Source organism: Stegostoma tigrinum, chromosome 3 (genome assembly GCF_030684315.1).
Source record: "Stegostoma tigrinum isolate sSteTig4 chromosome 3, sSteTig4.hap1, whole genome shotgun sequence".
NCBI classification, from domain to species: Eukaryota; Metazoa; Chordata; class Chondrichthyes; order Orectolobiformes; family Stegostomatidae; genus Stegostoma; species Stegostoma tigrinum.
In genome coordinates this window covers 45,769,249-45,781,942 of record NC_081356.1, presented here as the reverse complement: position 1 = coordinate 45,781,942, position 12,694 = coordinate 45,769,249, and positions in this window count along the sequence as shown.

Genomic DNA, 12,694 nt, shown 5'->3' with positions numbered 1-12,694 from the left:
AGTCAGTATAGTGAGTGGCATGAAGGGGAAGTTGCAGGTGATGTTCTGATATATGTGCTGAACTTGTCCTTTTAGGTGGAAGTGGTTGTGCATTTAAAATGTGCTGTCTAAGTGATAATGGGATTGAAAGATGCTATCTAAGTATCTTTGGTGAATTTCTGTACTGCGCCTTGTGGATAGTACACACTTCTGCTATTGAATGTCGGTGGTGGAGAGAGTGGTTATCTGTGGATGCCAGCCAATCAAAGAGGCTGCTTTGTCTTGGAGATAGCAGAAACTGCAGATGCTGGAGAAGCTGACATAACAAGATGAAGAGCTAGATGAACACAGGCCAAGCAGCATCAGAGGAGCAGGAAGACTGATGTGTTGTTCTTGAATTTTGTTGAAGCAATTGTCATGTAGACAAGTGGGACATATTCCATTGCAGTCCTCACTTGTGCATTGCTGATGGTGGTCAGATTTTGGGGGGTGAGAAGTTTAGTTTCTTGCTCCTGTATTCCTAGCCTCTGACCTGCTCTTTGTAGCCATTGTATTTATATGGCAATGCCAGCTGAGCTTTGGGTTAATGGTAAGCTAGCAGGATGTTGATAGTGGGCATTCAGTGATGGTAACATCATTGAATCTCAAGGGGTAGTGGTTAGATTGTCTGTTATTGGAGATAGTTATTAACTGAAAATTCTTAGAGACTATTCCCTGCATGAACTTACAGCTACAACTCATACATGGTAGCGTTCATATGTTTGGACAATGTTGTCAAAGATGCCTAAGTTTGCTGAGTTACATTTGCTGGATAGTGCAAACTCAGCCAAATTCTGCTGGTGAGAAGTTGATGGATTTCCAAGGTGAGCTGCAAACCAGGCAGAATGCTTCTTTTCTGAATGGTATGGAGCTTCTTAAATTTTTTTTATCCTCCACCCATGCAGATAGGTGGAGTGCATTGTACCTGTTTTTGAGAGCCAAAGCTTTTATTTTGTGACGAAGTACAGTGATTAGTACAGTACTACAAAATGTGATGGCCTATTTGCACATGATAAGATCCTACAAACTGCATTACGGGAGGCGATGGCCTAATTATACTATTGCTGGTCTCATTATCCAGCATACCAGATAATGCTCCGAGGACCCAGGTTTGAACTTGAATGAAAAAATGGTGGGATTTGAATCAAATAAAATAAGTCAAAGAGACAAACAATGGCCATGAATCCATTGCCAACTGTTAGAAAAAACTTTAACTGGTTCACTAATGCTGTCAGGCAAATTGTCCTCTCTACCTTTTAGGCCTATATATGCTTCCTGAGCCAGAGCAATTTAATGGCCCAGCATACCACTCAGTTTTCACCAACACCTTCTCAATGACAACTAGGGATGGACAATCAGTGTTGCCCAGCCAGTAATGCCCATATCCTCCAAGTGAATCAAAAATGTGATAATATTGAGGTCACTTGATTTAGTGGTTGCATCAAACATGTTAACCGGGGCCCTCCAACAAAATAATGCCCTGAAATTTATTTTATATTCTTTTGGAAATGAAGACAAGAGGTGGAACTTTTTCCCTCATGAGATGCAGCAGGGAAGGCATCTGGAAGGGCAGGCTGACACTGAGGAGACAACTGTCCTCTCACATGAACTCAGAAATTAAGTTCATGTTGAGCACCTACCAATTAAAGCCCTTGAGGTCACTGAATGACCACATAATGGCTTTGTCCCTCATGAGCTGCAATTGCTTCAATTCTAGGACAGATAAGAAAGTGCAAGTCGAGCATAGAGTCATTAAGGTCTACAAAATAGAAATAATTCCTTCAACCCATCAAGTCTACACCAGTCAAAGACAAGCACCTGATTATTCTAATCCTATTTATCTAGCACCATGAATGAACTGGTGAATCAAAGCAGGCAGGCCTGCAATCAATACAAATGCATATGTGTGATTCATGGACAGGACCTTGGGCAGGGTTGTGGCCTCTGACAGTCAACCCCTGCAGTCACTTCCAACGGTCATGCCCGCTAACCCCTGTGACTCTCAACTCCATAAACAAAACCCACCTTTCTCAGCACTGACCCTGCTTCTGGGAGTTTGTGGAAAGTAGATGAGGTTGTACGATGGAGTTGCCCCAGCTGGTCGGCTTCATTGGGCGGATGGATTTTACTTTACTGGACTCGCAATTCCAACAGAGAGTTTTCCAGGAGCCAATCAGTTACCCAGTTAGCAGGCTACCCTGTAGACCTCCTATGCATGGGAGGCCTTGGATTTCTCTTCAGGAAACTCTCACTTTCAAACTTGGTCCAAAAGCAGGAGGTTTCAGGCTAACTGCTTATTGTCCTCAGACTTGTTCCGAACTTGTTTTGTTATATGTGCTCAAATTTCTGGAGTTGTTAACCTGAACCCAAAGACTTCTGAATCAGGTCGATGCCCACTAAGTCAAAGCTAACGTTTTGAGTATTCAGCTTCCTGAAGCAACAGTTGAGATTAATTAGACTCATTAAGAGGAATAAAAATATTTCAATACTAGCATGAAATATAAGATTTGCATCTTTCATCAATTAAGGCTCTGCTAATGTTGTCACGTCATGTGTTGCAATAATTTCAATAAACATCTTGATTTCCTAGAGCAATGGAGACCTACATAATACTACTGTAGTTAAACTGACTATTAAATTAAAATATGTGTATTTTTAATTCTTCAGAATCACTGTTGCCATGCTTATCTGCAAAACTGTGCTATCTTGTTTGATATATAAAGTGAGATGCAAGTTTCAGTTCTCGAGAGCAAGATCTAAAGAGGCAAAGTAAGTTGGATTGAATGGAATTAGCATATTATAATACAGATACCTCAATTATCTTGCTGTTACAGAACAGTGGTCTTATTGCATATTAGACCCTGCAAAGCCCATAATATGCATGGTCTGAATTGCAGGAATAATTAAGTAAATCTAGAATGACATACAAATGTGACAACCTTGTCGGTAAAGTGTGTGAAATAAAATTTCACGTGGAGGCATAGAAGTTATTAAATAAATGTTTTACTGTTTCTTAGAAAGCAGTGTGGCGAGGGACTCGACATAATTTCTGGGTCTGCATTTGTGCGAGATTGAACACATGAAATTGTTTCAAAACACAACTTGATGCCTATTTTTTGGTGACTGGACATTCACTAATTGGCTGATCATGGGCTGGATCATTTCATTGCCCTGCAGCACTGTTCTGAATATTCAGCCAGACAAACATATAGTTTATACATGTTCCTGATGCAGCAGAAAAACAAAACTCTTGGGTCTTTGGGCTTTACAGGTTCAGCCCTACCTCCAAAATCTGATACTGGGCAAGACTGAAGTCAGCACAAGCATGTAAAACAATGTGCTCAAAAATCTTGAACTTCAGGGATTAGAAAGAAATTTGAATTCAAACTAACCCAGCTCATTGAGGAATGTGGTATGGTCTCAAAGTAGAAAAGAAGAGGCCATTTTCTTCAATGAGTGAGTAATGCAATTTAAGGGAGGAGAACTGAAAATCCCAAAATTATTCAAAATAAACTTCTCAGTTCTTTATGGATAAAAATTGCAATAAGCTGAATGACTGTCCACATCTGTGTTTTACTTGTTAATGAGCAAATAACAGAGAATTAATCAGAGAACATAAAGAGGTTAGATGTTACTTTGTATAACATATTCTTGTATTTGCAAACAGTGGAAGATTTATATAAATGATTTGAATGTGAAAATAGAAGGTATGTTTAGTAAGTTTATAGATGACATCAAAACTGTTGGTGAAATAGAGAAGCAAGAAGGTTATCTCAGAGCACAATGGGACCTTGATTAGATAGTTCAATGAGCCGAGGAGTGGCAGATGGAGTTTAATTTAGATAAATGTGAGCTACTGCATTTTGGCAAGGCAAATTAGGGCAGGATGTATACACTTAATGGTAAGATCCTGAGGACTGTTGCTGAGTAGAGGCCTTGGAGTTTAGGTTCATAGTTCCTTGAAAGTAGTTGCAAGCAGATAGGATAATGAAGATAGTTTTGGTATGCTTCCCCTTGGTCAGTGCATTGAGTATAGGAGTTGGGAGGTCATGTCACAGCTCTACAGCACATTGGTTTGACCACTTTTGGAATATTTCATTCAGTTCTGGTCTGCCTGCTATAGGAAGGAAGTTTTGAAACTTGAATGGGTTCAGGGCAGATATATAAGGATGTTACCAGAGTTGGAGGATTTAAACTTTTAGGAGAGGCTGAATAGGCTGGGGTTATTTTCCCTAGAGTGTTGGAGGCTGAGGGGAGACCTTGTCGAAGTTTATAAAATCATGAGGGCCCTCGATAGGATGAATAGACAAGGTATTTTCCCCAGGGTAGCAGAGTCCAAAACTGGAGGGTTTAAGGTGAGAGGGAAAAGACTTAAAAGGGACCGAAGAGGCAACTTTTTCACGCAGAAGGTGGTGCATGGATGGAATGAGCTGCCAGAGGAAGTGTTGGAGGTAGGTATAATCATTTAAAAGGCATAAGATGGGCATATGAATAGGAAGGGTTTAGAGGGATATGGGCCAAATGCTGGCACATAGGACTAGATTAATTTAGGATACCTGGTCACCTTGGATAAATTGGACCAAATGGCCTGTTTCCATTGCAATACAGTTCTATGCCTCTAACTAAATAATAGAGAGCACATGTTTTGACCCAATTTCTCTCATTTGTGCTGAAGATGTGTTCACAGGGATAGAAAATAAATGACAGAACCTCACTCTATAAGTTTCTTCACTATAAAAGGAATTCAAAAACAACATTCAATAGTAATACATTAAATAGAAATCCCTCTCCAATAGAGGCAGGTTCAGGACTGAGTAGGGTGAAAAATTTTCAGATTGAAGTATGCCTTTGCTGGCTTATTCCAGCGTGATTTGATGGTTTTGATCATCTGTTGACTGAGTAATTGTATAGTTGATGATGTCTTTAAAAAAAATTAGAAGGTGAGGTATTGTTCTTAATCATGGATTTTCCAGGCGTGGAATGTCAATTTCAAATGGTCAAAATTTTACTGGGTTACCAAGTTAAGTGCACAGTGAGAAGAGTTCCTTTAGTGCAATTGACAGACTGGGACGGCTTTAATAAGTTATGCTGAAGATCATCAGCCATGGCCATTGAGAGATTGTTGTTTAAAATCCTTCTTTTCTCAGAGAGTGCTTCTCTCTTGGAAAGCATTTCACCGACCTAGGCTTTCACTCATGTTCAGACGCAATTCCCTGCAGCTAGCCTTCAATACATTGGCAGAGGAAGAGCTTATATAACTCTATATTCCACCTCTACTGAGGGCCAAAAGCAGAGTCCACACCATTATCAGCACTAGCGGTCACAACATGTGCAGAAGCAAAAACAAGCCTCATCCACAGGACAGTTTTTACATATCTGCGTATTGGTATCTCAGGAGGATCAGTCTGTCATGGAAGTTAATTCTGACACATAAAACCTTCTGGAATGTGAGGTTATTTCTGGTGGACTAGTTGGAAATGCATCGGCATTGGTTAACAAGGTACTTGTCTGTATCTGATAAAGAACAACTGCTGGGTGGCTATTATCCCACTGGACGCAGTATTCCAAGTGCGGTCTAACCTAAGCTTTATAGAGCTGCAACAAGATCTCACGACTCTTAAACTCAATCCCCCTGTTAATGAAAGCCAAAACACCATATGCTTTCTTAACAACCCTGTCCACTTGGGTGTCCATTTTAAGGGATCTATGTATCTGCACACCAAGGTCCCTCTGTTCCTTCACACTGCCAAGAATCCTATCCTTAATCCTGTACTCAGCTTTCAAATTCGACCTTCCAAAATGCATCACCTCGCATTTATCCAGGTTGAACTCCCTCTGCCACCTCTCAGCCCATCTCTGCATCCTGTCAATGTCCCGCTGCAGCCTACAACAGCCCTCTAAACTGTCAACGACACCTCCGACCTTTGTGTCGTCTGCAAACTTGCTGACCCATCCTTCAATCCCCTCATCCAAGTCATTTACAGTAGAGGCCCAAGGACAGAGCCCTGTGGAACCCCACTCACCACTGACTTCCAGGCAGAATATTTTCCTTCTACTACCACTCGCTGTCTTCTGTTGGCCAGCCAATTCTGTATCCAAGGAGCTAAGTTCCTCTGTATCCCATTCCTCCTGACCTTCTGAATGAGCCTAACATGGGGAACCTTATCAAATGCCTTACTGAAGTCCATATACACCACATCCACAGCTCGATCCTCATCAACTTTTCTAGTCACATCCTCAAAAAACTCGATAAGGTTTGTGAGGCATGACCTACCCCTCACAAAGCCGTGTTGACTGTATTTGATCAAGCCATGCTCCTCCAGATGGTCATAAATCCTATCCCTCAGAATCCTTTCTAACACCTTGCAGACGACAGACGTGAGACTTACTGGTCTGTAATTGCCGGGGATTTCCCTATTTCCTTTCTTGAAGAGAGGAATTACATTTGCCTCTCTCCAGTCCTCAGGTACGACTCCAGTGGAGAGCGAGGATGCAAAGATCTTCACAAGTGGCGAAGCAATTTCATTTCTCGCTTCCCAAAGCAGCCGAGGACAAATCTGGTCCAGGCCTGGCGACTTGTCAATCTTAATGTTTGACAAAATTTTCAGCACATCAGCTTCCTCTATCTCTATCCATTCCAGCATGCACACCTGCTCTTCAAAGGTTTCATTCACTACAAAGTTTGTTTCTTTCGTAAAGACAGAAGCAAAAAACTCATTTAGGGCTTCCACTACCTCCTCAGACTCCACACACAAGTTCCCTATGCTATCCCTGATCGGCCCTACTCTTTCTTTGACTATTCTCTTATTCCTCACATAAGTGTAAAATGCCTTTGTGTTTTCCCTGATTCCTTCTGCCAAGCCTTTCTTGTGCCCCCTCCTGGCTCTCCTCAGACCTTTTTTGAGCTCCTTCCTTGCCTGCGAGTAATCCTCTCTAGCTGAACTTGACCCTAGCTTCCTCCACCTTATGTAAGCTACCTTCTTCCTTTTCACAAGAAGCTCCACCGCTCTCGTCATCCAAGGTTCCTTTATCTTACCCCTTCTTGCCTGTCTCAGAGGGACATATTTACTCATCACTCGCAACAACTGTTCCTTAAACAGTCTCCACATGTCTATAGTTCCCTTACCATGGAACAATTGCTCCCAGTCCATGCTTCCTAACTCGTGTCTAATCGCGTCATAGTTTCCTCTTCCCCAATTAAATATCCTCCCATTTTGCCTAATCCTCTCCTTCTCCATAGCTATGTAGAATGTGAGGCAGTTATGGTCACTATCACCAAAATGCTCTCCCACCACAAGATCTGATACCTGCCCCGGCTCATTTCCGAGCACCAAGTCTAGAGTGGCCTCTCCCCTCGTCGGCCTGTCAGCGTACTGCGTTAGGAAACCCTCCTGAACACACCTTACAAATACAGCTCCATTCAAATCTTCTGCTCGAAGCAGGTTCCAATCAATACTAGGAAAGTTAAAGTCACCCATTACAACAACCCTACTACGTCCACACTTTTCCAAAATCTGTCGACCTATGCTTTCTTCAATCTCCCTGCTGCTATTGGGGGGCCTGTAGTAAACCCCTAACGAGGTGACTGCTCCCTTGCTGTTCCTAATTTCCACCCATACTGACTCAGTAGGCAGATCTTCCTCGACAATGGAAGCTTCTGTAGCTGTGATACCCTCTCTGATTAGTAGTGCTACACCCCCTCCTCTTTTTCCCCCCTCCCTATTCTTTTTAAATGTTCTAAACCCTGGAACATCCAGCAACCATTCCTGCCCATGAGAAACCCATGTCTCTGTTATGGCCACAATATCATAGCACCAGGTACTGATCCATGCTCTAAGTTCATCACTTTAATTCCTGATATTCCTTGCATTGAAGCAAACACACTTTAACCGATCCCTTGGTTCCTTCCCACTAGCTGGTCTACCTCTTGCTACTGCCTCACCTGCATCAACTCTCACGTCCGGTATACAGCTCAGGTTCCCACCCCCCTGCCATACTAGTTGAAACCTTCTCGAACTACTCGAGCAAACCTTCCACCCAGGACATTGGTCCCATTCCAATTCAGATGCAACCCGTCCTTCTTGTACAGGTCCCACCTTCCCCAGAAGGCATCCCAATTATCTACATATCTGAAGCCCTCCCTCCTACACCAGCTGCGTAGCCACGTGTTCAGCTGCGCCCGCTCCCTGTTCCTCGCCTCGTTATCTCGTGGCACTGGTAGTAAACCAGAGAACACTACTCTGTTCGTCCTGCTCTGCAGCTTCCATCCTAACTCCCTGAAATCACTTTTTTTATCCTCAATCCTATTTCTGGCTATATCATTTGTGCCAATATGTAACACGATTTCTGGCTGTTCGCCCTCCCCTTTTAGAACCTTATACACCCGATCGGAGACGTCCCGGACAACATACCTTCCGGGAATCCTGATCCTGACCACAAAATCTCCTGTCAATTCCCCTTACTATAGAGTCCCCTACCACGAGTACTTTTCTATTCTGCCCCCTTCCCTTCTTTGCCACAGTGTCAGGCTCAGTGCCAGAGAACTGACTACTATGGCTTTCCTCTGGTAGGTCATCCCCTCCAGCAGTATCCAAAATGGTATACTTATTGCTGAGGGGAATGCCCACAGGGGATCTCTACACTGTCTGTCTGTCCCCTTTCCTCCCCCTAACTGTAACCCATCTATCCTTGTCCTGAGCCTTAGGAGTGACCAACTCCAGGTAACTCCTCTCAATTACCCCCTCTGTCTCCCGAATGATCCGTAGTTGATCCAGCTCCAGCTCCATTTCCCTAACACGGTTTTCAAGGAGCTGTAGCTGGGTGCACTTCCCGCAGATGTAGCCAGCGGAGACGTGTGCCATGTCTCCCAACTGCCACATTCTGCAGGAGGAGCAAGCAACTGCCCTAGCATCCATACCCTACTTATCTGAACACCCACTCAGTACTAAAGTAGAAAGCTTACGTCAAGTAATAATAACAAATTAATAACAAACTTATATTCAATAGAGAAAGTTTAGAATGAACCTTACCTTATTAACTAGGTTAGAGGAGGAGGGCGGGTGGGAGACACTACAGTTGTAGAGTCTCGGGTTTAGCCGCCTTGCTGATATATATACTCACTGCTTTCCTTCCCGGCTGCCCCTCTGGTCCTCGTCACTTCCTCCGCTGCTCCCGCTCCTTCTCTGAAAGAGGAAAAACACCGCTTCCCGCTACCGGTAAGTAATTTTAAAAATAAACTGCTTTACCTTAGCTGCAGTCTTCCGGGTCCGTCTTACATCCGCTGCTGCTCGCACTCAAAAAAAAAATGATGTTGGCAAATTAGAGCAAGATTTAAAATTTAATTCTACTTTAATTTGCTCACAGGATATTTTGCGTATATAGGTCAAGTATTTCTCAGTTCATAGATGCTGACTTACCTGGTTATTATTTTTGTTTTGTTTCAATATTATACAATTCTAGAGGATGGAAGAGGATATTTTATGGGCCAGAACACCTAAAATAACATTTCACATAAATTCATTATATTGCCTGCTCCCTTTATTCAAAGATATGTGTTGGCTGTTCTAATTCACATTTTATATTCTTTAACATTAAAGTAATGAAAAATATAAAATATGATGAGAATTAACTGAAATAATGAATGTTGGTTGCAAAAGTAATGAGTGTTTGTATTGTGTATGATCTAAGATGCAAATATAATTTCAGCTCCTTGAACAGGTTGTCTTTCATGTACTTATATTGTGAAATACATCTACATGCACTTTACATGGAAAGAATAAACATGGGTGATCGTCACAAGGTGTTCTATATATGGCTTTTGGGGTTTTACTTGAACCTGACCTTCTAGTCTGAAAAAACCAGCATATGTGCTGGAAATATTTTGTATTGTTGGAATAGTGCTGCTTTCAAAAGCACCTTGTGTCTCTCCTGTTGCAACTGGTGCTTGCAGTCCCTGTGTCATAATAGCCACAGATGTACGTTCTTGCATTGCTTCAAGCTTGAAGCTGAGTTCTCATCTTGTCCAGTGATGTTAGCACAGCATAGCAGATTTCACTAACACAACCTCTTCGAGACCCAAGCAGATAGATGCTTTCAACTGGTGAGCAAGCTCTGTAAAAGTCAACACTAATTTTGGATTCAGCTCCTCAACAAAAAAGCAGAACAATCATTATTGACTGATGTCTTTTGCTGAAGTTAGACGTCAGAACTCCAGATTCCATGGATGTTACCAATAAGTCATTAATACTGTGCTAGGTGAAATTTTGACCTGCCAGCATGGCCAATATTATTTATAACAATGCAGATCAGATCAGTGAATGCCTGCACGTACCCCAAATTATTGCGCAATGTTTGGCAATAGAGACAAGCAGCTGCTTTGTACACTGTTGTGTATACAACACTTTCCCTTGAGAATTGCTAAAGAGAGACATACTGTGTGTCAAATACAAATCAGATTGAAATTGAAGACTAATATAAAGGGGAACAACGTCTTTACCGCCTGGGAAGCTTACCAGTTAACTGCCAAGCATCAGCTAACTGGTGCTTTCTCTATGACACCACCTCTATCCATCAGTACGCTTTTTTCATGCAGTATAACAATTTGCTTTCCCTTTATTATTTTATTTCCTGCAAATGTCTTGAAGAGTACAAGCTTCAACATTTGTTTTTCAGCAATACTCGTAGAATCATAGAATCTCTACAAACAGGCAACATGTCCACATCACCCCTCTGAAGACCATCCCACCCAGACCCACTCACCTACCCTCTGCCTGTAACCGTGCATTTCCCAAGGCAAGCCCATCTAACCTACACACCTGGACACTATGGACAATTCAGCATGACCAATCCACCTAACCTGCACATCTTTAGACATTGGGAAAAAACAGGAGCACACAGCAAAAACCCACACAGACATGGGGAGAATGTGCAAACTCCATGCAGACAGTCACCTGAGGGTGGTATTGAACCTGGGTCCCTGGTGCTATGAGATTCTTCTGTACCTCAAATCATGCTAGTCTCTCTCCTATGTTTTCAGCCTGGAACACCCCCATTTCCTATCTAATGTAGTACATATTGGCTGAGATTGACACAAGTAGTGGCACAAATTGTGTGGAAAGTTCTTGGGTGTTTAACTCCCAAACTTGACTGGTGAGAATACTCACCAGATCAAGAATCAATTGTATATCTAAGACCCTGACCAGCAAACTTAATGTTCCAACAGGAGCCTTGCCACTGAATTCAGTCAGAAGAGTTATCTCAGCTGTCTGGGTGACTGGTTTGTGATGTGAAGTGACAGCAACAGCATGCCTAAAATAATAGTCACTGGACCTGAAACATTAACACTGCTTTCTTTCCACAGATGCTGCCAGACATGCTGAGTTTCTCCACTAATTTCTATTTTTGTTTCAGATTTCCAGCATCCAAAATTCATTGTTTTAAATTACCTATAGTGTCTTGCCCAATATCCTACAGTCAGCATCAGAAGGACAGGTTACCTGTTCTTTATGAAATAGTAGGAGTTTGCTGTATGCAAATTGATTGATATTATCATAATGAATGCATATAGAAAGTATCACATTAGCTGTAAGGAGCTTTTGAAAATCCCAAGGTGCCAATGTTATTTTTAGCAACCTGTTCAATCATGATGCACCTTTGAATCAGATGGGATTTGGATCCAGAAGTTGCTGGAAAAACTCAACAAGTCTGGCAGCATATGTGAAGAAAACGTCAAGTTTAACATTTCCTGATAACTGTTAAGGGAAAATGTCACCGGACCTGAAAGGTTAACTCTGATTTTTTTCTTCACAGATGATGCTTGATCTGCTGAGTGTTTGCAGCAATTTCTCTTTTTGTTCATGATTTATAGATTCTGCAGTTATTTTGAAATTTGAGTCCAAAAGTAGCTCAGAGGTAGGGATGCTAGGGCTGCACCACAAGACCATAACATATACTTTTAATACATATACAGTACATCTTTGCTTTCTCCATATTGGCAAAACATGCATGGCACTAGATACATGCTTGGGTTTAATTGTCAAGTAAAGGCAAAATACTATGGATGCTGAAAACCTGAAACAAACACAGAGAATGCTGGAGAATCTCAGCCCTACTGGCAGCATCTGTGGAGAGAGAAACAGAGTTAACATTTCAAGTCCAGTTTGACTCTTCTTCAGTTATGTAATACAGCCACATCAGACTCAAAGAATTAATTCTATTTCTCTTTCCACAAAGCCTACTAGATGTGCTGAGCTTCTCTAACACTCTCTGAGTTATTTAGGGATAATTGCTTAGTTCAGCACAAGATGTGAATTCTGTTTCAGGTAGGCCTCATGGAGGGATGGCACCTTGACACCTGGCTAAATAGAGCATGGAATGCTGTGGCCAGGCAGAAGATGGGATTATGAAAGTGACTGTTACAGCTAGCAGGGTCAAAGAGTACCTAAAGAGGAGGATTTTCTCCGATGGAAGGAAGTGGGCAGTGCATACCTGTTGTTTCTGCCATAAGTCTGTATGCAGCAGAAATGCCCATGGCTCCGTGAAGAGGCCTTTAAATTGCCACATAAGTAGCTTTATTGCATTCCAGATCAATGGGGCCATCTGTCTTTTATGCCATTAAATTGTTCATATAATGGCAAGGCAGCAGCTAGCTATGCCACCTGACACACCCCCCCATTCT